Source organism: Acinonyx jubatus, chromosome B3, assembly GCF_027475565.1.
Source record: "Acinonyx jubatus isolate Ajub_Pintada_27869175 chromosome B3, VMU_Ajub_asm_v1.0, whole genome shotgun sequence".
In the NCBI taxonomy this organism is placed as follows: Eukaryota; Metazoa; Chordata; class Mammalia; order Carnivora; family Felidae; genus Acinonyx; species Acinonyx jubatus.
In genome coordinates, this window is record NC_069386.1 from 106,958,991 (window position 1) to 106,985,011 (window position 26,021).

A 26,021-nucleotide genomic window follows, 5' to 3' on the forward strand; every position below is an offset into this window, starting at 1 on the left:
TGTTTAGAGGCTAAGTAGTCCTGACAAGAATTGATGGAACCTCAACTGAGTACAGTGACAATAGGGATGAGGGAAGAACCAGATGTCAGTAACACTGAAGAAATAGAATCAGTGGTTAGTAATTTGAGATTTAGATATGAGAGTCCCCTGCATAGAATTTAAGTGTTGACATTGTAGGAGTGGATGAGGTTGTCCAAAGAAAGAAAATAAAACAATCACTAGGCCGTGGTCCAGGCTGTCATGAAACCAAGTCAGGTGGAGGACTTGGTCCTGGTGATTCATAGGCACTGGTGACCATTGGCAAAGAAGATTCATAGACAATATGACAACCAAATTCAAACTTCTGTGGGTTGGAGAGTAAAAAACAAAAGAAGGAGAAAAGTGAACAGAGATAACTTTTTGTGGCATCTGGAATTTAGGATAAGAGAGTATTTTGAATGGGAAGCAGAGTCAAAGGGGACATTTTTTAGGAGTGAGACACAAGAGAATGTCCATGAAAGTCAAGGAAATCTGGAGAAGGAGGGAATGAAGTTGTAATAGAGTCTAAGAAGACTAAAGTTAATCCCATGAATTATAATCCCATAATTATATAATTATATAATCCCATAATTATATAGTTTGCCTTGGCAAGGACGAGAGAGTGTACAAAAATGCAAACCAAGAAACAGACTCTAAACTATAGAGAACAAACTGATGGTTACCAGAGGGGAGGTTGGTGGGGGGATGGATTAAATAACTAATGAGAATTACGGAGTGCACTTGTGATGAACACCAGGTGTTGAATGTTAAGTGTTGAATCATTATATTATACACTTGAAGCTAATATTATACTATGTTAACTAGAATTTAAATAAAAACTTAAAAAAATAAATGTTATTAAATAAAAGCTGATTTGGTAGTCAAAAAAAATTTTTGTAATGCAGACATTTTGAGGTGGGTGAAAGGGAAGCCTACAAAATTCAGTAACTGGGAAGTACAATTGTTTGAGGTGATGGCCAACCCCTAACTCAGTTGCAAGCAGACAGAGAGCATTGGAAGTGAAACCAAACGAAGTTTAAGTAAAGAGATCTGGTTGTTAAAGTCACCAAAAATGAGGGAAGGAGCAGATGAGAACAAGAGAATATGTTCTCATATGAAACATTATTTCCAGGTATGTCCGTGAAGGTGTTCCCCGCTCATCTGAATTGGTGGATTCAGTAAAGTAGACTGCCCCGCCTCCACTGTGGGTGAGTATCATCCAATCTGCTGAGGGCCTGAATGGAACAAAAAGAAGGGGAAAGGATGATTTGTTCCCATTCTGCCTGCCTGCTTGATCTGGAACATCAGTCCAGATGGCCATTGGCTCCTCTGTTTCTCAGGTCTTGAACTGGCATTATACCACCAGCTTTCCCAGATCTCCAGCTTGCTCATTGGCAGATCATGACTTCTCAGCCTCATCTGTCTATCTGTCATCTATCTATCTATCTATCTATCTATCTATCTATCTATCTATCTATTATTACCTTTCTCTTTGGAGAACACTAATACACTGCCTCTACCAGAATATTTGTAGTGTGTGTGTGTGTGTGTGTGTGTGTATACAGATACATATAAACACATATGCACATATTTTTCTACGTATGAATACTTAATATTAATTCCTGGTTCCTGTTTATTTTTTCATAAATGTGATTACATTTGAAAAAATTGTTTTCAACTTATTATTTGGTGATCTAAGATACCATGTGATCTTTTTTGAGGTATACAGCATGACCCTAGAATCACTCAAACAGGAGTTATTATCCCCATTCTACCAGTGAAGAAAACTGCTTTTCTCACATGAATCTTCATCTTCTAAATTCTCACCCAGAGCATTTTCTATGGCAATCATCACATTATATTTGTTTTTCTATTCAGACAAAGGTTTAATTTTTTTTCAAAGGAGTAAAATATGGAAGAGATGTAATCTTTTCAGTGTTCAAGTTTTTGTAAACAGGATTAATATCTAACATTTATACATTGATTTGCTGTTCACAGGGAATCTTGATAAAATCTTAGTGTCCACTACATGCTCCTTGGAATTCCAAGACAATCTTGTATTGCATGAACATGACCATTATCTCACCTTCCAGCTTCCTCAAGCTGTGAGGAACACTGCAGACTGGCAAAAAGTCAGACTGTAGAGGAATTACTGGAGAGAAAATAAACCTCACTTTGATGGTATTAATTATTTAGTTGAAACTTGCAGACTGGATATTCAGGAAGCTTTTGACATATCCCACATTACAGTGAAGCACTGAAGAGAAAGTAGCAACATAGAAATGTTCTTGTTGCCTGAGGCACGTTTTAATTTGGGGCTCAATGACTCAGCCCTACATGGGCAGCCAAAATACACACTTTTCTTTTGGAAGTTGGCATATAAAGACTTTGGGGTTAACATCTCTGAAGGGCTTAAGTACCATTCGCCAGAGTAAGCTTGTTGTTTTATTCCATTTAGAATTGTGTATAGGTAGAGAAAGATAAATTTTTATTAAATTCTGACATGGCTTTTTTTCTCATTTTATATGCAAGAGGATATGTCATTGTTTGGGGAGAAGTAAAAACGGCATTCTTACAGAGTGGATGTTAAAGTCACTAACCCAGGGTTTTCATTCTGGCCTCTTTCAGCAGGACCAGTATCAAGGGACAGTTTCTGTTGAGTCTCACGTGAAATTTATATTTTACCAAGTTGTTTAAGGTCTGAAAAATGGTGGGGCTAAGCACCTAAGTGCTTTCTGGAGGTTCAGGGGGCCCATTTTTTGAAGCTGGCTCTTCTCCCATGGCTATGTCTCAGGCATATAATTTAAGAAGGCTGCCATATTATTTTGGAGGTTAAGCTGAGTGTTTCCTTGGTAATTGAGGTCACCTTCATGTGGGTAGTAGCTAGTCTGAGATAATTTCTGGGTTTTTTTTTTTAATCTTTTCTTTTTCTCTGAAGATATCTTCAGAGATGGTAGTGGAAAAGTCAGAACAATATGGTCTTTTAGCTGGTGGTAGATTCACAAATGTTGAGTTATTAAATTCCTTGTACTATATGTGTTGCATATAATCTTTCATATATGCAAGTAACTTATTTTAAAGCCTTAATTTTAAGTGCATTTTTAAAAAGTTTTTTAAAAGTGATGTGAATCTCAGAAGTAAGAACCTTCTTTCCATTCCCTTTGCTTTTCTGATTGTGGCACTTAAGAGATGCAAAATCAAACACTCCCTAAAATCTTTTCAAAGGCCAAAGATATGGACCAGAATGCTTGGTTGTGGCCAATTGACTATATTTTATAACTTAGAATCAAATGGGAATTTTATATAATTCTAAATATTTTTTGTTTGGTTGTTTTTGTTGGTTTTTTTTTTTTTTTTGGTTTTGCATTTTCCCTGTTTTGTTGCAGGATTTTTTACAAGCTTGCTTACTTTTCAAATGCTGCAGAGCTGTGGTGCTGCAGAAACTGGATATTAAGCATAGGGAGACCTAACTTTTAAACTGAACTTGGTTGAAATCAGATGGGAAGACATTTGGGTCCTCCTCCCTGCCTCTCTTGTCTGCTCTGATGTTATCTCGTTAAATGAAAATACGCTTCTCAAAATGACATTTTGCCCAATGGCATTCCTATTGTTTCTTTTAGGAGTGAGGAGACAAGAGAATGGCCATGGAAAGCAACTAAAACTGGAAAAGGAGAGAATAAAGATTTATGAAAAGAGATAAGGGCAAGACCAAAGCGTAGTATGCCTTTGGCCTAGTGTTTGGAGGGTATACCAATGGTCTATCAGAGAATGAGATTAGTTCTCTCTTAAGAAATTCTCAAAACAGAGTGACTGGCATCTCTTTAAAGTCACAGTTGTTGGTCTCAGACAAACGCTTGGTAATGCCATGCAACTCTACCGTGTTGTCTGTACCAACTCACTGTCCCACTCTCTACAATGGTGCCCTTCTTGATTCTTTTCAAAATTATGTACCCTTTCCCTACTCCTTCCTCATTCCTGGCAGATGGCCTCAGCTCATACATTACATGAAAAATTGAAGGTATCAAATGGAAACTTTGTCAGCTTACTGCCTCCAAACCAACAGATTGCCCACATCTGTACACATCATCTCTTCCCTTTTTCCTATTTCGTCAATTGAGTGTCACTCCTTCTCTCTGAATCCATTTCTTCCCCTGGTGCTTTGGTTCTGACCCCTTCTGAACTCCTCAGGAACTTTGCCTCACTCTTCCTTCTCTCTTTTGTATTGATACTTTTGATGGCCACTTTTAAAATGTTCAGTTCTCACAGACAAACCTTCCTTTGAGCGCAAATCTTTCTCCTAGTAGCGCCTCAGTAATCTTCCCTTCACAGACTCTAAAAGAGACAGATGAACATATTTTCTCTCATTTTCTTATTTTATACTCATTGCCCAACCCACCCTTCTATCAGTCCACCAAAGCAGTTCTTTCAGTAGGCCCCTGATGGCTTCCATACTCCTCAAAAGGCTGGTTTAAAGAATTCCTCATTGTACCTCTTTTGTCCAGGGTATTTGACACTGCTGATTGCTCTTTCCTTTCTGAAACTCTCTCTTCTCTTCTCTTGACTTTCATGACCCCACACTGTCCTAGATTCTCTTCTTTATTTCATAACCCCCCGACCTTTGTAGTTTTCTTTGCAGGCCTGTCCTCCTCTACCTAGGCGTCAAATGCTGGAGTGCCTCAAAGATGGTACTTGTCTGCCTTCTTGTCTCGTTCAATCCAGTCTCCTTTGCTAAGGAGACTGTTCTCCATGTTCTCCATGGTTCGAAACACCTTCATTAGGGGCGCCTGGGTGGCTCAGTCGGTTAAGCGTCCGACTTCGGCCCAGGTCATGATTTCGCGGTCCGTGAGTTCGAGCCCCGCATCGGGCTCTGTGCTGACCACTCAGAGCCTGGAGCCTGTTTCAGATTCTGTGTCTCCTTCTCTCTCTGACCCTCCCCCATTCATGCTCTGTCTGTCTCTGTCCCAAAAAAATAAATAAACATTAAAAAAAAAATTTTAAAAAAAGAAACACCTTCATTATATTAAGTTCCCAAAGTATACCTTCATTCATCTCCCTAACAGCTCTCTAATATCTCTTACTGAAATGTCATATAAGTACCTCAAATTCAAATTACCTAATATAGATGTCATGATTTTCCTCCACCCCAAATCTAAGTGTTCTTTATATTAGTGACTCTACCATCTATCCCAGTAAAAATCAGAAATCTGGAGGGAATTTATACTATTTCTCTCTCCCTCATCAGCTATAATCAACCAACCTAGTACTAAAGCATGTCAAGTCTAATCTCCCAAATAACTCCAAATCCATTTCACTTGGTTCCTTCTACTGCCTGCCTAGTCCTGAACTTATCATCTCTTGCTGAGACTATTGCAAGAGCCAAACTGGTATTTAATTTTTCATTCTGACAACCCTCTCCATCACGATTCATTCTGAATTATAACAGATGTGATCTTTTCAGAACAGAAATCATAATTGTGTTGCATACCTTACCTACAGAAAACATCTCATGAACTGCCCATTGGTCTTTTTTAAAAATGTTTATTTATTTATTTTGAGAGAGAAGAGCACAAGCAGGGAAGGGGCAGAGAGAGAGGGATAGAGAGAATCACAAACAGGTTTCATACACCTAGCGTGGAGCCCAATGTAAGCCTCCATCTCACAAACCGTGACTGGGCTGAAATCGAGAGTCAGACGCTCAACTGACTGAGCCACCCAGGTGCTCCAACAACTGCTCACTGATCTTAAGATAAGAACCTAACTCCTTAGCAAAGGTCAAAATGGTCTGATGATATGGCGAGTGGCTATTTCTCATCTTGTACCAGTTTTTTTGTTTTTGGTTTGGTTTTGGTTTTTGGTTTTTGGTTTTTTTGAGAGAGAGAGTGTATGTGAGCAGAGGAGGAGCAGAGGGAGAGGGGGAGAGAGAATCTTAAGTAGGCTCCATGCCCAGTGCAAAGCATACTGCCAGGCTCAATCTCATGAACCGTGAGATCATGACCTGAGCCAAAATCAAGAGTCTTGATGCTTAAGGTGCACCTGCCAATTTTAGTTCATATCTCTTTTCTCCAACCTGATTGGTCTTTCTCAGGTCTTCAGTGAACCATATTCCCTCCTCCCACAGAACCTTAACATATTTTACTTAAATCTTCCACCATCAGTTCCCACCTCATCATTTCTTATTCATCCACAGATCTCAGAGCCTCTAGTCACCTATCTAGACCGGGGTCTACAGTCTAGACCAGGGTCCATGTATTTCATCCCCATAGAATAATGTTCTTCCTTCTAAACAATTTTAAGTTGTAATTATTTATGAAAAATATTTTTAAAATAAACCCCTCTCTTTCTCCTGTAAGCTCCATGAAAGCATGGAGCTCACAATTTTTTTGCTCACAATTGTGTCCCCACCACTTAGTCAAGTTCATAGTATATAGGAAGATTTAATATTTGTTTTTAATAAATAAAACTCTGAATAAGATGGTGATATTATGGGACAGGGACTAGGGAAGAGACCAGAGAAGATAAAGTACTACTGAACTATTATGCCTTTGTGAAAGTTTTCTGGGTTAGGCTGAGATCATTGGTCTCTGTATTATGCTGAGAATTTAAGCATCTGTAACTTCCAAGGCAATAAGTAATACAGCACTGGTCACTTTCTCATGCAGTTTCCTGATTGAATCTATGGTTGCCTATTCACAGAATTCAGAGACTTCATCCTGGATTATAGGATTTTCTTTTATTATTTTTTATTATTTTTTGAAGTTTTAATTTAAATTATAGTTAACTATAGTTAATTTAGTGAGTAGAATTTAGTTATTCATCACTTACATATAACACCCAGTGCTCATCATAATATGCTAAGTGGTCTGCAGAGAGGGCCAGTTGCAACTTAAAAAAAAAAAAAAAAGTCTCACCAAGCCTGGCCTCTATGTGATTAATTAACACCAGAAAGGAGCAGACTCATGGACAAAAGGACATGAAGCACAGTGGGAAGGAAAGGAAAATCTTTGAGGCAAAATGATGCTTAATGCCCATCACTCATTTAGCCCATTCCCCCCAACCTCCCCTTCAGCAACCTTGTTTGTTCTCTATAGTTAAGAGTCTCTTATGGTTTGCCGCCTTCTCTTTTTTTTTTCCATTGCCCTATATCCATCTGTTATGTTCTTAAGCCCCACATATGAGTGAAATCATATGGTGTTTGTCTTTCTGTGACCTACTCATTTCGCTTAGCTTAATATACTCTAGTGCCATCCACATCATTGCAAATGGCAATATTTTATTCTTTTTGATAGCTAGGTAATATTCCATTGTACATATATACCACATCTCTTTTATCCATTCATCAGTTGATGGATGTTTGGGCTTTTTCCATAATTTGGCTATTGTGGATAGTGCTGCTATAAACATTGAGGTACATGTGCCCCTTCAAATCAGCATTTGTGTATCCTTTGGGTAAATACATAGTAGTGTAATTGCTGGATCATAGGGTAGTTCTATTTTTAACTTTTTGAGGAACTCCATACTGTTTTCCAGAGTGGATGTACCAGTTTGCATTCCCACCAAAAGTGTAAGGGGGATCCCCTTTCTCTGCATCCTCACCAACATCTGTTGTTTCCTGTGTAAATTTTAGCCATTCTGACAGGTGTGACGTGATATCTCATCATGGTTTTGATATGTGTTTCCCTGATGATTGTACGATTTTTTGAAACTTGAGTTAATGTACAGTACTAAGAAGAAGACCTCCACTTCATGCTCCTAATCTTTGTTCATTTTGCCTCATAGATTTTCCTTTCCTTCCCACTGTGCTTCATGCCCTTTCATCCATGAGTCTGCTCCCTTCTGGTATAGTCAGTCATGCAGAGGCCAGGCTTGGTGAGGCTTTTTTTTTTTTTAGCTGCAACTGGCCCTCTCTACAGACCACTTAGCATCAAACTCGGTGTTTGGAATGGGGACAAGGAAAATACAATTTTTTTAAAAAGCAATGTTATATATTTTTCTATACAGATTTATATTTATGTATTACCCTGTATGTGTATAGTTCTGTAAATGTGCTCTGTTGCTCTTTCCTGTGAATTATTTGTTTGTACATTAAGCAGGGCTCTACAACTTACACCCTACCTTGCAGGAAATAGAAATAATGATATATATCTTTAAAAACTTTTCATTTTCTACAACAGACTTAAGTTTCCCTGAAGTCAAAAAACATCTTTTAAGCAAAATTCTTGGTTTTAATCTTTGTATTCAGTAGTACTGTGTGTAGTATATACCATTACATTGTGTAACCAAAGAGAGGCTTGGAAGGATGACTTCATAAAGGGAGTCAGTAGAGAACCCAGAAATACTGCCTTCTACAAATTAGCTCATCCTCTCCCCTGTTCACTTTTAAGTGGAAGAGATGCCTATAAACTTCTGAAAGCCTGTTAATGTATAATTCATGAAAGGGGCCCAAAAAGTTGTTTGGTGCATCCTTTTGAGTCTGAAGGTACATGCATGTCCTTACATCTAACAAATAAAGCAGTGAATAGAAATCCTGTCAACAAGCATACAGAGACATGCCATTATCAATTTGAGGATTCATTTTTCCTGAAAGATTACAAATATGTCTAAAACTACTGATCCAATAATGCATCAAATATATACTTTTATTTGAACCCAAGTTCAAATATTCAAGATGATTGCAAAGTAATGTAGAACATAAAAAGGTCTCCTCTTATTTAACTATTGTGTATATTTATGCATTGACATGAAATAATTATAAATAAAAGTTCTATACATAAGTAAAATCTTTTAGTTATGTAATTAAATTTGTAAACTTCTTCAAAACTCTTAAATTTTAAAAATTGGGCAAAAAGAAGTTGCTTTCTACGTTATTTTCTTCCTTCTGCTAATTTGGCTTATGTTTTCGTATAGATCCATGAGGTATGAACTTAGGTTGTTGAGATCTCCTTTTTTCTTTTTTTCTTTTTTTTTTGAAGTGTGCCCATTTATCACTATAAACTTCCCTCTTAAAACTGATTTTGCTATAGCTCATAAGTTTTGGTATTTTGTTTCCATTTTCATTTGATTTGACACTTTTTGATTTCCCTTTAATTTCGTCTTTGACAATTTGGTTGTTCAGGAGTATGTTGTTTAATTTCCACATACTTGAGAATTTTCTGGTTTTCTTCTTGTTATTGATCTCTAGTTTCATACCTTTGTGTTCAGAAGAGATTCTTGATATTATTTCAGTCTTCTTAAATTTGTTAAGACTGGTTTTATGACCTCATTTATGATCTATCCTGGAGAACATTCCATTTGTACTTGAGAAGAATATGGATTCTGCTGACATTGGGTGGAATGCTCTATATACATCTGTGAAGCCGATTGGGTTTAAATATCGTTCAGATCCAACATTTTCTTCCTGATTTTCTGCCTCGATAATCTATCCATTGTTGAAAGTATTGAAGTCTCCTACTATTACTGTATTGTTGTTTATTACTCCCTTCAGATCTGTTAGTACTTAATATGTTTAGGAACTCTGATGTTGGGTACATATGTATTTACAATTACTATGTGTATATATCCTCTTGATGAATTGATCACTTTGTATTTATATATGATCTTTCTTTGTCTCTTGTTACAGTTTTTGCCTTATAGTCTATTTTGTCTGGTATGAATTATAGCTACCCCTGTTCTCTTTTGGTTTCCATTTGCAGCTTGGAGATGTGAGATGTACAGCTGGAGTGGCTAGCTGCAGGTAAGCCCAGTGGTACAGGCCACTGAGAGGACACAGGGCTGGATCCAGGTCCATAAAGCAATTGCAGGGGTCCTAGCTGTTGATGTGCACTCCTGTGGCTGCATAGTCTCACCATGAGCACATGCACAGCAGTGGAGGCTGGTGACAGGAGTCAGGATGGGGGTTTGCAGGTGCACAGCTGGCGAGGCTAGCTGAGTATGCACATGGTGGTGGGGGTCAGCTGCAGGAGTCTAGGCTGCATCCTTACATTTATGGCTGGTTGCTGGTGCAGATCCCAGGCTCCAGTGGGGTTATAGAGGAGGGGGGCAGGGTAGGACTCAGGTGGATGGCATCTGGGAACATAAAAACCTGTGGAACCAAAGTCAGTGAAATCTACAGGGGGTCTGCATTGGCTGTACTGGCTGTTGGTTTCTCTAATAGCAAAAGCTGCTGGAGTCCTTGGCAGATCCAGTGACTGGGAACCATGACTCTTCCCACGGTGTACCGTGGAAATTCCTACTAGCTGGGGCATTCCCTCTTGGCACTGAAGAAGTGCTGGACTATGGGGGATAGAATGATGCCCAAGTAAGCTTTCCCTTTTCTTTTTGTACGGTTATTCTGTTTTTTATCGATGTTGTTGTTCAAGTATGTTTCCAGAGCTTCCTAAGTGAACTCCTGAGTCTCCCAAAACTGTTTTTGTTCGTGGATAGCTGTCTAATTGTTGATCTTTGTCAGGGGGCAGGTGGTGGAGAATGGAAGCTGGAATCTGCTACTCTACCGTCTTGGCAACATCACTTTGACTGAAGTTTGAATATTGAACCAGACATGCGTTCCTGGAATAGATCTCAAATTTTTCTTTTAATTGCTGGATTCTATTTCCTAAAATTTTGTGAAAAAAAATGTTTGATTATGTTCATGAGAGATATTGGATTACGGTTTCCTTTGTATTGTATTGTCTTTGCTTTTGGTATGAGGGTAATGATAGCTTCATAAAATTGGTTAGGAACTCTTATGCTCTTCTGCTTTCTGAAAAAGCTGTGTAGAATTGTAGTTGAAACAATTTACTTTTTAAAATGTTAGTAGAATTTGCCAACCAAAAACATCTGGGCCCAGGTGATTTCTTTCTTTGGAAGGATTTTAGCTACTGATTAAATAACTGTAGGACTACACAGATTATCTATTTCAACCTGAAATCATTTTGAATTTAGCTTTTGAAATTTTTGTGGAATTGTTCCAATTCATTGACATTTCAAATTTATGTATGTGGAATATTTCTTAATAACTTTTTACCCTTTTAATGTCTGTGACAAGTGTAGTGATACCTCATTTCATTCGTGACAGTGGAGATATCTGGGTCTTCTCTCCTTTTTATTTTCCCTTTGTCAGTCTTGCAAAAGAACCAGAGTTTGGTTTGAGTGATTCTTTCTAATGTTTTTATATTTTCCATTTCATAATCTCTGGCCTTATATTTATTCTTCCTGTCTTTCTGCTTACTGTGAATTTATTTTGCTCTTCTTTTTTTCTATCCTTAAACAAGAAACAGATATCTTATATGATCTGCAGGACTTTTTTTTTACATTTTAGAATTGTTAAAAAAGAATTTTTTAATATAATTTATTGTCAACACCCAGTGCTCATCCCAGCAAGTGCCCTCCTCAACACCCATCACCCACTTTCCCCTCTCCCCATCTCCCATCAACCTTCAGTTTGCTCTCAGTATTTAATACTGTTCTCAGTATTGTCTTACGGTTTGCCTCCCTCCCTCTCTGTAACTTTTTCCCCCTTCCACTCCCCCATGGTCTTCTATTAAGTTTCTCAAGATCCACATATGAGTGAAAGCATATGGCATCTGTCTTTCTATGACTGACTTATTTCACATAGCATAATACCCTCCAGTTCCATTCACATTTCTGCAAATGGCAGGATTTCATTATTTCTCATTGCCAAGTAGTATTCCATTGTATATATAAACCACATCTTCTTTATCCATTTGTCAGTTGATAGACATTTAGGCTCTTTCCATAATTTGGCTATTATTGAAAGTGCTGCTATAAACATTGGGGTACATATGCCCCTCTGCATCAGCACTCCTGTATCCCTTGGGTAAATTCCTAGCAGTGCTATTGCTGGGTCATAGGGTAGTTCTATTTTTAATTTCTTGAGGAACCTCCACACTGTTTTCCAGAGCAGCCTCACCAATTTGCATTCCCACCAACAGTGCAAGAGTGTTCTCATTTCTCCACATCCTCACCAGCATCTGTAGTCTTCTGATTTGTTCATTTTACCTAATCTGACAGGTGTGAGGTGGTATCTTAGTGTGGTTTTGTTTATATTTCCCTGATGAATGATGTTGAGCATCTTTTCATGTGTCTGTTGGCCATCTGGATGTCTTCTTTAGAAAAATGTCTATCCATGTCTTCTGCCCATTTCTTTACTGGATTATTTGTTTTTTGGCTGTTGAGTTTGGTAAGTTATTTATAGGTTTTGGATACTAACCCTTTACCTGGTATGTCATTTGCAAATATCTTTTCCCATTCTGTCAGTTGCCTTTTAGTTTTGATTGTTTCCTTTGCAGTGCAGAAGCTTTTTATCTTGATGAGGTCCCAATAGTTCATTTTTGCTTTTAATTCCCTTACCTTTGGAGATGTGTCGAGTAAAAAGAATTTTTGATTGGGACTTTATGTAGCTGGAAATGCAAAAAAATATTCTCTATCTGGTCCTTTATAGAAAATGTTTACCAAACCCTGGCTTTGGTCGTTAATTTGAAATGTTTCCCTTTTCTTTTCTAATATAAGTATTTAAGGCTATAATTTTTCCTCTCAGTATTGAGTTAGCAGCACTTCATAGATTTTTATGTGCTGGATGTTCATTTTCACTGATTTCAATACATATTAGAATTTCTCTTGAGACTGCCTCTTTTACCCAGGGATTATTTAGATATATGTTGCTTAAATTACAAGAGAGGGGAGATTTTTCTTGTCATTGTTTTGTTATTTCTATTTTATTATAGTCAGAGAAAATACTTACATGTGATTTCTATGCTTTTAAATTATTTCATTTAATGACTTGGGACCCAGTCTTGATGAATGCTCCATTTGCAACTTAATGAATGCACCATGTGCACTGACATTGTACAGAATATTCTCTAAGTGTCTATTAGACCCAGTTGGTAGATGATACTCAGGTTTTTATATCTTTTGATTTTCTACTAGTTCTATTGATAATTGAGAGAGAGTATTCAAGTCCCCAATTATGATGGATTTTTTAATTTCTACTTTCAGTTACATCACTTTTTATGTATTTTGCATAAATATGTGTATTTTATGTATTTTGAATATCTTTATCTGGTACATGATCATTTAGGATTATTTTGTCTTCTTGGTGAATTTACAAGTTTAACCCTGATAATTTTCTTTGCCCTGAAGTCCATTAATCTTATATTAATAAAGCCACTGTAGCTTTCTTTTGATTAGTATTTACATAGTAAGTTTTTTCTAATGCTTTCCTTTTAACCTATCTATAGCATTATATTTAAAGATGAATTTCATGATTGACAAGACTCTGTCCCACAGTCTTTGGGTATTTTTGTTTTGGGTTTTTATTTTCTTCAAGTTTTTATTTAAATTCCAGTTAATTAACATACAGTGTAATGTTAGTTTCAGATATAAAATTTAGTGATTCATTCCTTACGTACAACATGTAGTACTCATCACAACAAGTGCCATCCTTAATCCCCATCGCCCATTTAACCCATAACCTCACCCAACACTCCTCCAGTAACCCTCAGTTTATTCTCTAATTTAGGAGTATGTTTCTTGGTTTGCCTCTCTCTCTTTTTTTCCTCCTATGTTCATTTGTTTTTCTTTTTTTTCTCTTTTTTAATTTTTATTTAAATTCTAGTTAGTTAATATACAATGCAATATTAGTTTTAGGAGTAGAATTTAATGATTCATTACTTACATACAATACCCAATGCTCATCACAAGTGCTAGCCTTATTACCCATCACCCATCTAGCCCATTCACCCACATACCTCCCCTCATGAACCCTCAGTTTGTTCTCTTATTTTTAAGAGTGTCTTGCAGCTTCTCTCTCTCTCTTCCCATACGTTCATCTGTTTTGTTTCTTAAATTCCACATATGAGTGGAATCATATGGTATCTGTCTTTCTCGGATTTGATTTTCTTTCTTAAATCCTACATATGAGTGAAATAAAAAGCTGCATAGTGAAGGAAACAATCAGCAAAACTAAAAGGCAACCTACGGAAAGGGAGAAGGTATTTGCAAATGGCATATCTGATAAAGGGTTAATATCCATAATCTTTGAAAATCCCAATGTTGTGGGAGTGGAATGCAACGCCTTTTGTAGTGCTTGCCTGCAGTAGGTCTGGTATGGTCACGTGTGTGTGTGTGTGTGTGTGTGTGTGTGTGTGTGTGTATGAAGGAAAGAAAGAAATTCCTCACTTATAAGTTCATCCACTGAGTCTCAAGGTCCTAGCCAATCTGACTTCTTTTTCCCACTGTCAAAGTCTTCTGATAGTTATTTTATTACTTTTCCCAAAGGTGTTAGTTTTAATTTGCGGGATAAATAGGGTGCATTGTGGTTATTATATCTTGTCTAACACTGGATATCCTGCCTGTTTTATTTCCATATAAGTCAAATTTTCCTGTTCTCTCACATGTTTAATATTTTTTATGTTGATACTAATGATCATGATAGATATACTGTAGAAACTGAATCTGGTTACTTTCCCCTTAAGATTCTTATTCTACCAGACAATTAACTTAGCTAGGTTCAAACTTCAAACTCAGGCTTCCCTGTTTATAGCAGCAATTGAAATCTCTGTTCACTTCTTTTTGCTTCAAGTCACTGGCTTTCAGCAGACCCTGGTGTCTCCTCTGCAATTGCAGTTTAGTCATTAGCTGAGGATTTGGGTGACTTTTATATTTTACATGCAGAAGTTTCCACCTATGTGACTCCTTCCTTTCATGATGGTCAGCTTCCTAATTTTTATCTGTTCTACCAATCTCAAATGCTGTCCTCAGACATATGAAGCTTGCAAACCTGCAGTTTTCTGATGCCCTGAATAGTTTTCTGATGCCTCAAGCCATTGGGAAGTTGAGAAATAAGTCAGACAAAAAGCTTTAAATTTATAAGTCTAACCAGGATCTTATCTTTCTTGTCTCTTAAAGAAAGACTCCTCTCCAGTTTCTGCCTGCTTTTGATCACTACCCAGTGCCTTTGTATAGTACGGTGACTTTACATATGTGTCCTAGATTTTGTATCTGATATCTCTGTTTCTACTGTATCTATTGGGGGTTTAGTGTTCTTGTTGGCTTCCTGTTCTACTCTTTTATCAATGCATACCCAAACTTCTCTGTGTTAGTAAAATGAGATAGTATATAAGAGAAGTATAATGGCTTGATACCCAAAATGTAATACATGGACGAGGAGCATTAACATCATCTAGGAACTTTTTAGAAATGCAGAATACCAGGTTTTATACATCCATTGAATCAGAATGTACATTTTAACAAGATTCTCTAGATGATTCTTATATACAATAAAGTCCAAGAAACACTAAATACAGGCTGTCTAGAGAAGAGCTTCTTAAACTATCTCTAGATGTTTTCAAGTTTTTGGGTTTTTTATTGTTCATATTCATTGTAGACCCATACAACTGCAACATATAATAAAAATGTATTACTATAAAAATAAAATAACATATGATATAAAATCCTGATTTTTATTAGATTCAGCACACATAGAATTACATTTTCAAATAATCAGAACATATATAAATTATAAAAAATGAAAATAATTATAAAAACTGTATGTGTTCATTGAAAGAGTATATTTTAGATTATTAATATTCACATACAACATAAATATCTTCTGTTGACTTTATAATTCAATATTCTTCCTTTCCAATTATTTTTGTGGGAATTTATTTGTAATGGTATGTATGAAAATTCCACTTAGGTTTTGATGGTTTTATTGCTTCATTTAGCCAGTATATCCCTGCAAGTAGTACACTGTGGTTTTCTCACTTAATCATCAGATATGTTTACAAAACCTATTAAATATAAGTTGGATGAACTCTTTCTGTCTTTATTTCTTCAGAATCATTTCCATTTTTATTATTTTTTTGGTAACTTTTCCACTTTAGGAAAAGGATATTTTTTATTTGACAGAGTCCACTGAAGGTTGTTTGCCATGTATAAATTATGTTTTAAAATAAATAATTAAAAACTCACTTCCTTAATTTAGTCAGTAGTTCTAAACACTAAATTTAGAAAAAATGTGATTGATCAAAAATTTATATAATTTAAAAATATTTTTATAAACATAAATATTTATATTTTTGCAGATTCTTATATCTTTTGAATTAAAGATGACAGGCTAACTTAAAACATTCTGTCTCACAACACTGTCTTATAAGGCATGTAGTATGCAGCTTATACCATATGTAATTTCATACCATGAATTCGACAACTGAACTGGTCTAGGTGATAGTCAAAAAGTCAAATCCACTGATCATGTTCTTGTATGTCACAGTAATGTCAAATTACTATAAAAATGGCTAAATGCTTATACTCAGTCATGTAACTTATCTTTTTGCTTATCTGTTACAGAGTGGCCTTTATCAATTCACAGACCACACTTTAGGCAGCACTGGTCTAGACCACTAACATTAAAGACTGTATTACCCAGAGCACCAAAGAAGTGCATTTATCATTTTAAAATCTATTTATTTCATGCAATGATGCCTAATAATAAATGAGGCAATGTCACTTTGGCAACTCTGTGATTTATGTCCTATATATAGCCAACTATAGTCTACTTGAGAAATGTCAGGTTCTTAAGTACCCCAAAAGTTCTCACACATACAGATTTGGATTTGCACATTAAATTTAGATCAAAAGCTTCCTCTTCCTGATTTCTTCATCTACTCTACCCAGGTTCTTTACCAAAACCTCACATGCCATGGTTCTACAGTGCTCTCTGTCCTGCCAACAAATTTGCCTATACTTCTGGCTTCTTCAATTTTTTATTTCTTTGCACTACAGAAACTAGACAACCCCTTTCCATTGTACCTTGTTAACACTTTGTCTTAAACGTGTATTTGCATTTTGACCATACCTCTTTGATGAAGCTGTTTTTTCTTTTTTTTTTTTAATTTTTTTAATGTTTATTTATTTTTGAGACAGAGGGAGAGACAGCATGAACGGGGGAGGGTCAGAGAGAGGGAGACACAGAATCTGAAATAGGCTCTAGGCTCTGAGCTGTCAGCACAGAGCCTGACGCGAGGCTCGAACTCACGGACCGCAAGATCGTGACCTGAGCCGAAGTCGGCCGCTTAACCTACTGAGCCACCCAGGCGCCCCTGAAGCTGTTTTTTCTTAATGTTTTTATTTATGGGTTCATTTCTATGCACTGATACTTTATTCAACATTTCATTATAATAACTACCAACATCATTACAAGATTAATTAATTTTAGGCCCCAACAACTTTAGAGCATAGTCTGGTAAACTTTGGAAGATAGTTCCATTGAATGAGGGGCCTGGTGAGTGGAAAAATGGCAGTAGCATATGTGTTTGGCAGGGAGAATCCTAAATGTTTACCACCTAAAAAGCTACTTGAAGACAGTAACTCACTGCTGCCTAACTACCAGCACATTCACTGGGAAATTCAATTTCCTTTTCCACTGGGGTGTTGTCTGCTGGTTCTTTCTAAGCCTTCAAAAATCTTTGACTTGACAAAATGACAAAACATTTCATGCACCATTCAAAACTCTGGAGCCATACCATGTACCTTGGAGAAATGGTAACAACCTGTTTCCCTACACCTTGTCACCTGGATTCCAAAGCTGCAGTATCTGTATTCCCAGTTTCAGTGAATACCTAGTCAAAGAGATCGTCACCTTCTGTAATGATTTAAGGTTTGTATTAGGAGGATGAGTCCAAAAAGAAATAAGTAGAACAGTATGAAAAAGTATAGATTAGAAGTAGAAACATTATGGTAGTTAAGGTCTACATAGAAAGTAATGGAGGCCAGAATTAATGTAGCAGAACAAGAGAGGACAGAACAATTTTCAGGGATATTACAGAGATTGATTGGATATGAGATGATAGAGAATACGGGATTTTTAGAAAGAGAAGAACGTGGGAAAATGAGTAAATAAGTACAGTTTTAAGTAAATTAAGTTTGAAGTGCCAGTGGGATTCGAGTGGCAGTCATAAATTCAGGAATCTGTACAATAAAAGTACCCCCAGAGATTTGAAATGATGGCAAGCACAAGTATTTAGATAAAATTATGGGTAAATTGTTGTAAAAACAGCAGTTCCAAGTAATGACTAAATTATGAGTCAGGAAATAAATGCATGTTTGTTTTCATGCCCAAAGGACATGAACTACACAAAATATAGTTTTAAGAAAGTCCTACAGTGAAGTGTATATGATAAAAACATTGAAGTATAATCTATAAAATCTATAAAATTATGAAGATATTAAAACTGTAAGACTCTAAGAGAGCAAAAAAGTCTAATAGGTGAAAGTTTAAGCAGATATTTCATACAAAATGAAATATAGTTAGTGAACATTTGAAATTAATTTTGACAAAAGTTAAAATTGTAAGTTAATAAAATTTCCATATCTAATGCTCTTTATTTTAACAAATAGCAAAAAAATTTAAAAAATATTGTTGATTTCTCCAAGTTCAGAATATATAACAATACACACCCAGTTATTCTAGTATAATTTAAAGCAATTTCAAAAATATATATCAAAACTTAAAAATGTCTGTATCTGGGATTACACTTCTAGACCTATCCTATGGAAACAATCACAAGCAACGAAGATATAAGCATAATGGTTCCTTAAACCTTAATTATAATTTCAAAAAGTTGGGGAACTAAATGCCCAATAATATGTCCCCACTAGTTTCTAATCCTTTTTATAATAAAGAACATTTTTTACCCTTTATTTTGAGTTTTGGAGCATATTAGGTACACATTATTGCATAAATAAATTATGCAGACATTAAAATAACATAGATGAATTTTATGGAGAAATGCTTATAGTGTTGCTAAAATGGGCAAATGAAATAATGCATAGGTAGTAATTATGTATAATATATACAAATGAGAAATCCCCTAACATTTCATGTAGTTATTTGATACTTTTGTAATTAGCAATAGTAACCATGCATTTCTTTGTTTCTGTTTTCCAAAGTTACGTCTATGTTGCATATACAAGCACATTTTTTTTTGCTGAAGAGTAATCTATTTTATATCATCATTTATCCACTATGGAAGCTAAGAGGTATGCTTCTCAGCATTCCCTTAAGAGACAACATAAGGAGTGCAGTTAACTGCCAGCCTCTAGCTGCAGTGCCATTAGTGCCCCACTGTTTGAGAGAAGTCATGCTTTCCTCGGGCCGTCCCAGCAATGACTGGGCACACTTCATATTTTAGGGCCTGTTTGTGCTCTGATGAAGACCTACTCAATGGGCAATCTTTGTGCCAGTACTTCCTAGTGGGTAATCCAAGACTTTCTCAGAGTTGCACTATACTTTGAGACTCTTCAACCAAATCTTCCTTCCTTTCCCTTTGCTTTTCACAGATTTGGGATGTGCATCACGATCTTAGGAATTTTCTACTGTTCTATTCCCTTGCATCTTTATGTGTAACAAATGTTTCCACCAAAACAACAAATCTGTCCACATGTTGATGGCAGTTGGGTTAATTCCTCCTTTTGACTGTTAGGAATAAATAAAACTGCTATAAATATTTGTGTACTGATGTTCTGTTGTTTATTTTGCTTGGTGGTCTTTCTTTTCTTTCTTTCTTCCTTTCTTCCTTTCTTCCTTTCTTCATTCCTTCCTTCCTTTCTTCCTTTCTTCCTTTCTTCCTTTCTTTGACATGCTTTTATTTCACTTGAATAACTATCTAAAGTGAAATTGCTGGGTCACAGAGTATGTATGTGCTAATTTTTATTAAAAATTGCCCAAGGGGCACCTAGGTGGCTCAGTCAGTTGAGCGTCCGACTTCTGCTCAGGTCATGATCTCATGGTTCATGAGTTTGAGCCCCACATCAGGCTTGCTGTGTCAGTGCAGAACCCACTTCAGATCCTCTATCCCCCGCCCCCTCTCTGCCCCTCCTCAGCTCTCTCTCAAAAAAAAAAAAAAAAAAAAAAAGCCCATTTTTTTTTCAAAGTGGCTGTACCCTTTTCTAATCCCACCAGCAATGTACTAGACTTTTTCATTGTCCTACACCCCCAGTGAAACAAGATATTGTCATTTTTTAAAACTGTTTTCATGGTTCTGCATAGGTTTCTCATTGTGGCTTTAATTTACATTTCCATGATGACTAATTATCTTTTCATGTGCTTAATGACCATTTATCCATTTCCTTTGTGAATTCTTCATTAAAATTTCAGGCCCACATTTTTTATGGACTGTTTGTCAATTCATTACTGTTTAAGAATTTTTATAAATTTTAGAAAATAGTTCTCTCCTGAAGATATGAGTATTGTGAATATTTTACTATTTTGTGGTTTTCCTTTTCATTTTATTAATGGTGTCTTTTAAAAAGAAAGTTTTAGACTGAAGTGCAATTTATAGTTTTTTTCTTCATGGTTTGTTTGTTTTGTTCTACAACAATCTTCTATTTTTTCCCAAGAATTCTTATAGCCATAGCCTTTTTATGTAGCTCTGTGATCCATTTCAGATAAACTTTTATGCAGTTTGAGGAAAGCATTGAGGTTAATTTTTTAAACATAGATCACCAGTTCAAAATATTTTGTGGAAAAAATAAATACATTCCCCATGGATTTACATGAATGTGCACATTTTCCATTCCATTGACCATGTATATGTAGGTTTATTTCTGGACAATCTATTCTGTTTTGTCGATTTATATGTCTACTCTTACACTGATACCACATTTTATTGACTATTACAGTTTTATGGTAAGTCTTAAGTGAACTTTGCTTTTCTTTTTAAAATTATTTTGGTTGTTCCAGTCAATTTTAATTTCTAAATCATGAAAATATGTGCATTAAACTATATTTCCCCTTAATTCTTTGAATGTATTTGCCTTTCATTCCTTGAACATATTTATTTATAATAGTTGCTTTAAAGTCTTTGATTAATCCATCATCTGGGTCACTAGAGTCAGTTTCATTGATTACCTTTTATTTTCTTGACTGTAAATCACAGTTTTCAATTTATTTTATTTTATTTGTTTAATTTTTATTTTTGAGAGAGAGAGAAAGAGAGACATAGATCAAGCAGGGGAGGGGCAGAGAGAGAGGGAAACACAGAATCTGAAGCAGGCTCCAGGCTCTGAGCTTCAGCACAGAGACTGACAAGGGGCTCGAACCCAGGAACGGTGAGATCATGACCTGAGCCAAAGTAGAAGCTTAACTGACTGAGCCACTCAGGCGCCTCACAGTTTTCAATTCCTTAAATGTCTACTAATTTTTTACTTTGTAAGTGACATTGTAAATGATACATTTCAGAAGTTATGGAATCTGTTATCTTCTCCTAGAAAGTGTTGATTAGTGTTCTAGTACACTGTTCAGTTTCCAGATGAGCACTTTGAACTGTGTATGCTGTATCTTATATTTTGCTATTGGAGCTTCTGAGAAGCTCACTCCTTTTCCCAAGCCCTTCTAACTTAATAGGATTCAACATTTAAACTCTGTCTCCCCTGTATGTCTGGCCAGGACATGGTTTAGCCTTTATTAGGGCAGATGTAGAGTAAGTATTATTTTGTTTTCCATTATTCTTGCTGTTGCTGTTTAAGGTGGGCATTTTCTGATGTCTCAACTGAATGCCCATCATTTAAAAATAATGTTTACAAGTTTTCTACACTTGCTGGGTTCAATTCCACAGCAGCTGCATTCTGGCAAGCCCAGTGTTGTCTTGCCCTGCCCATGCAGAATCCACTGCATTGCTGAGAACCCAACAGGAAACACTTTGTCCAGTTGCTTTATCTACAGTGTCTTTTTTTTAATTTTATTAATGTGTATTTATTTTTGAGATAGAGAAAGAGTGTGAGCGAGGGAGGGGCAGAGAGAGAGGGAGACACAGAATCTGAAGCAGGCTCCAGGCTCTCAGCTGTCAGCACAGAGCCCGAGGTGAGGCTCAAACTCACAAAATGCAAGATCATGACCTGAGCCAAAGTCAAACACTTAACCCACTAAGCCACCCAGGAGTGCCTCCAGTGTCTTTCCCATATATTCCAGGGACTTGAGCCTCCAGGAAGTCTGGACATCTGACTCTTCAACTCAGCCTGACTGCCGTGCTATAGTTGGACTCTGGCTCATTGTGCTGTGGTCAGAATATTACACCCAGGCAGGTCATTGTCTAATTATAGATCTCACCTTCAGTTTCTCAGCCCTTACGTAGTACATTCTTTTACTGCCTGTTGTACAGTGCCTGAATATAGTTGTTTTATATATGTATACATATATATACATACATACACACACACATATATATATTCAATTTTTTGATTATAAGAAAAGGACTAGAGGAGAGTAGTAGAGTTTTTTTATTTATGGCTGAAAAAGCTAGTTTAGGCTTGAGGATGAGATCAATTCATATTTCTAGATCAGTACTATTTAATAGAACTTTTTGAATGATGAAAATGTTTTATACCTGTGCTGCCCAATAAAGGAGCTACTAGTTGCCTGCATTTATTGAGCACTTAGAACATGGCCAGTGTAACTGAAGAACTGAATTTTTAAGTGTTATTTAAGTTTAAATAGTCACATGAGGCTAGTGACTATTGGACAATACATTTCTAAGTAAGAGGCATAGAAGTACTTAACCTGCACCAGAACAACTCCTAATTTGAATATCTTATCTTGATATTGTTACTTGAGTCAGTTCTCTGGCTAGGTTTGCTTATTTTATTACATACAATTTATTTGGTTATCAGATAATTGCTCTCCCCAGTCACCATGACACATTCTTTCTCTGATATGTGTTTTTCTGATATTTCTGTGTCTTCACTGCATCTAGCATCACACTGGGCTTACTCTCACTCTTCTTACCTTTCCTGACCAAGCCTGTTTCCTTGACTTTGCTTCAGAGTTTTGCTCTAAAAAAGGCTTAGTCTTAGCATTAGGTCTCTAATAATAGTAACTGTGTTCCAATCATTTTTAAAATTTTCTGTGCCTCATTATGACTATATGTTTCTCTATTTTGACTTTTATTTTTAAAAAAAATTTTTTTTAATGTTTATTTATGAGACAGGGAGAGACAGAGCATGAATGGGGGAGGGTCAGAGAGAGAGGGAGACACATAATCTGAAACAGGCTCCAGGCTCTGAGCGGTCAGCACAGAGCCTGACGCGGGGCTCGAACTCACGGAGTGCGAGATCATGACCTGAGCCGAACTCGGACGCTTAAACGACCAAGCCACCCAGGCGCCCCTCTGTTTTGACTTTTAGAGTGAACTGGATATTCACACTTAGGAGAGGCGAGAGTTTAGATAAACATTGGGATTACTTGAATTTATTAAGAAACATAGATAATCAGACCAAAATCTAGGTTTTCCTCATATTGGCCTAAATTTATGCCATTAGAATGTAATGTTAAAATTAAATCATTTTTACTTCTAGCTATTTTTTCAAATTCAGAATTCAATGCTCAAATAAATACACAGAAATATTAATTTTTATCTAATTATGCACTGCAATTTACAGAAAGGGTTTTTTTGTAATTTGTTTTATTTTGTTTTTATTTTTTTGTCTATTAGATTTCAACATCAACCTCCTAGAAAGTGACATAAATATAAAGACATGAAGCCTATATATAAAAATGCACTATGGGATAATATAGATATGTCTATCTAAACAAATTACAGCAAACTGCTTATTGTTACTAGCTTTTGAGATTTTTGCTTGCAAGTTTGTGTGTATATGTGTATATGTGAGAGACAGACACACACAGAGAGATGGGGGTATCATGATTACTTAACAATTTGGTCACTTAAATATATGAATTTTCCATTTGTAGGGACTGTGTATCATCTATGCTTTTTTTCATTTATAGTGTGATTATTTTATATCATTAAATATGCAATATTCGCTGATCATTTTTTATTATACTAATTATAATTCATATATTGTCTATAACCTTTGTTTATATATAATTCTTACTCTCCACAGTTTCTTGTTTTATGGCCTAGTCATGCCTTTATAAGTTAATAATATTAGAGAAGGATGACATAGTTGACTAATGCATTTCAGTTGTCCACTATATTTGTCACCATTGAAATACAGTGATAAAATGTTTCTATAAGTAAAAATAATTCATAGGTATTATTATTAGCTAAAACATAGGGCTAAATGAGCCCATAAATAGTATTTTCCAATTTCCATATTGAAAGCAGAGCCATTGCTATTTGGCTTAAGAAAAAAAAGCCACTGTCTTTCTTCTATTTCATGAGATGCTCCTTATAATTAAGCCCATTAACTTAAGTTTATGTCCATTTTCTCTTATTCTGTAGTCAGTGGAGACTTATAAAACAGTTACTATCCAGATAAAACTCTCTTCTTACTTAAATCATATGAAATTAGTAGCATGTTGTTTGACATTTCCTTATATTGCGGTGTATTGTGTGGCTAAATGACTCAGTGTTTCAACTAGATGACATGCTCTCCATAGATAAAGGTTCCATATACCTTTTCTTCTCTTGTCCTCCATAGCATCTAGTTTGGTGTTGTGCATAAAAACACTCTAGTTATTTGAAATGACACAGACCTGCCAGCTCACATACTTACAGGGTAGAAATCTGGACCTATCTCCTTAAAAGCCTGAACTCACAGTAGTCTCTCCCACCCTAGCTCTTTCCCAGTATAGATTTGGACTTAAGCCCCTAGTGCCTCCCAGCCTGCCTGCTGACTATTCCCAGGTAGAGGTCCTTGACTGCCTCAGACCCTCTGTTATGACTGGTCAGCAACAATATGTACCAGATGGGAACTCCTGAGGTAGTAAAAGTAATTTGGTTAGTATCAATGGGTTATTAGTCCAATTTTCACTCCTTCCAAAGGTTACATGGGTATTGTACTGTACAACTAGGGAGAGACTTGATACACATACATACACTTAATTTGAGAGAAGTAGAGGGAATGAAAAGAAGAAGGACACAGAATCAGTTCAGTGTACATGGCATTTAAAAGACTTAGAGAACAAAGCAAAGTAGAAAATGAAAATCCTAGAAGAGGGGATTTATGCTTTCAGGTTTTTGCTTCAAAATGAAATAAATTAACTTATTTAATTTATAAACTTACACAACTTGCTGGTGTCGTGATGGTCTTAACTTATTTGATCTCATTTAACATAACTTGGAAGGGAAGGAAGATGAGCAGGGGTTAAGGGACAAGAAAAATAGGAAGCAAATCAGGGTAGGGAAATGAAGTTTTGTAGATAGGACTGAAAGGTGAGACCCTGGCCAGCAGCCAGGCTGTGTCCTAGGCTGTGGCTTGAAGAGATTACTCCCAGCAGTTGCTGGTTTACTTCTCTGCACATGGACCAGGTCTTTCAATTTATTTTCTCCATTCTCCAAAGAATTAAAGTTAAAAAAGCAAGCTTCTTTTAATGACATTACAAATGTCTATGTGCATGTTTCAAGATAAGGACTATTGCTTCCCAAACATATTCAATCTGACCATTGATGCCAAATATTCCATTGTTGGCATAAAAAGACAAATTAGAACATTTTTTAATAAAAATACCTTTTTGGGCATCTTGGTGGCTCAGTTGGTCGAGTGTCCAACTCTTGATTTCAGTTCAGGTCATGATCTCATGGTTCATGAGATAGAGCTCCACCATGCTGGCAGCACATAGCCTGATTGGGAATCTCTCTCTCTGCTCTTTCCCTACTCCTGCACATGTGATCCCTCTCTTCTCTCTAAAAAATAATTAAATAAACATTAAATAAGTGTTAAAAAATGAAAAGTTATAAAAATAACTTTATAATTGGAATCAGTAGAAACAAAAGAATACATCACTGCTATTCTTTCTATAATAACTCAGTGCCAGAGTTTTGAATGTTCCAGAGACAGACAATAACATTTTTAGTATTCAGCCATATTATTTTCATAATGATGATGAGAAAACTTTTAGCAAAATGACCCTTTAAAACACTGATTATCATTTTAAAACCCTTGACTTGTAAGCAAATTTGTGAAAAATAATTTCTTTGTTGGGAACCAATAATAACTAGATTGACCTAAGACACAAGAATACCTTTGACAGTAATTTGAAGAAAAAA

General features: G+C 36.0%; 1 long non-coding RNA gene across 1 annotated transcript in view; it reads left to right on the plus strand.

Annotated features, from left to right (window-relative positions):
- Window positions 1–723: 723 nt before the first annotated feature.
- The window catches only part of LOC128316052 (uncharacterized), a 110,887-nt gene continuing 85,589 nt past the window's right edge, over window positions 724–26,021 (plus strand). Inside the window, exon 1 of the long non-coding RNA XR_008299449.1 lies at window positions 724–1,226. This is a non-coding gene — a long non-coding RNA (uncharacterized LOC128316052). The remainder of the gene's footprint in view (window positions 1,227–26,021) is intronic.